The 1153-nt window shown below is 50.1% G+C and overlaps 4 non-coding genes across 4 annotated transcripts; all 4 read left to right on the plus strand.

The window, feature by feature from the left end:
- Positions 1-158: 158 nt before the first annotated feature.
- Pmar_PMAR021263 lies at positions 159-238 on the plus strand. The gene has a single exon. It is a non-coding gene; the product is annotated as a tRNA-Leu (tRNA).
- Positions 239-424: 186 nt separating this feature from the next.
- On the plus strand, positions 425-504 carry Pmar_PMAR021264. The gene has a single exon. It is a non-coding gene; the product is annotated as a tRNA-Leu (tRNA).
- A 187-nt stretch (positions 505-691) lies between these two features.
- Pmar_PMAR021265 lies at positions 692-785 on the plus strand. The gene has a single exon. It is a non-coding gene; the product is annotated as a tRNA-Leu (tRNA).
- A 121-nt stretch (positions 786-906) lies between these two features.
- Positions 907-986, plus strand: Pmar_PMAR021266. Its single transcript has one exon. It is a non-coding gene; the product is annotated as a tRNA-Leu (tRNA).
- Positions 987-1153: the final 167 nt, after the last annotated feature.

Here is a 1153-nt window from a genome sequence, read left to right on the forward strand (position 1 = left end):
AGAACCCAGACCTTTCAGAAGCGAGGTAGTGCAAGACCAAAACCTTTTGATCGATATTGTGCCATCGCACCTCGCAGAATCCGTTCAATCCATTTTTTGTGTCCTCTGGTTTGGCAGAGCGATGCATCACCTCGGCTATGAATCTTGAAGCACTCATCGACAGTTTGGCCGAGTGGTCTAAGGCGCTGGCTTAAGGCGCCAGTCCGAAAGGGCGTGGGTTCGAACCCCACAGCTGTCAGTCTATATACCTGATTGGTGTTATATTGAGAACCCAGATCTTTTCAGAAGCGAGGTAGTGCAAGATCAAAACCTTCTGATCGATATTGCGCCATCGCACCTCGCAGAAACCGTTCAACCCATTTTTGTGTCCTCTGGTTTGGCAGAGCGATGCATCACCTCGGCTATGAATCCTGAAGCACTCATCGACAGTTTGGCCGAGTGGTCCAAGGCGCTGGCTTTAGGCGTCAGTCCGAAAGGGCGTGGGTTCGAACCCCACAGCTGTCAGTCTATATACCTGACTGGTCTTATATTAAGAACCGAGACCCTTTCAGAAGCGAGGTAGTGCAAGACCAAAACCTTTTGATCGATATTGTGCCATCGCACCTCGCAGAATCCGTTCAATCCATTTTTTGTGTCCTCTGGTTTGGCAGAGCGATGCATCACCTCGGCTATGAATCTTGAAGCACTCATCGACAGTTTGGCCGAGTGGTCTAAGGCGCTGGCTTCAGGCGTCAGTCCGCAAGGGCCGCCCTTGAAGGGCGTGGGTTCGAATCCCACAGCTGTTAGAAATTTCTCTTCGTGTGATTTGATGAAGAACGCATTCCGCGGAAACGGTTCGAAACCGTTTTTGTGTCATGTCCTATAGTGTAACGCATCTTCTCCGCTATGATTTTTGAAGCACTCACCGACAGTTTGGCCGAGTGGTCTAAGGCGCTGACTTAAGGCGCCAGTCCGAAAGGGCGTGGGTTCGAACCCCACAGCTGTCAGTCTATATACCTGACTAGTGTTATATTGAGAACCCAGACCTTTTCAGAAGCGAGGTAGTGCAAGACCAAAACCTTTTGATCGATATTGTGCCATCGCACCTCGCAGATCCGTTCAATCCATTTTTTGTGTCCTCTGGTTTGGCAGAGCGATGCATCACCTCGGCTAT

Source organism: Perkinsus marinus, assembly GCF_000006405.1.
Source record: "Perkinsus marinus ATCC 50983 genomic scaffold scf_1104296969418, whole genome shotgun sequence".
Lineage (NCBI taxonomy): Eukaryota > Perkinsozoa > Perkinsida > Perkinsidae > Perkinsus > Perkinsus marinus.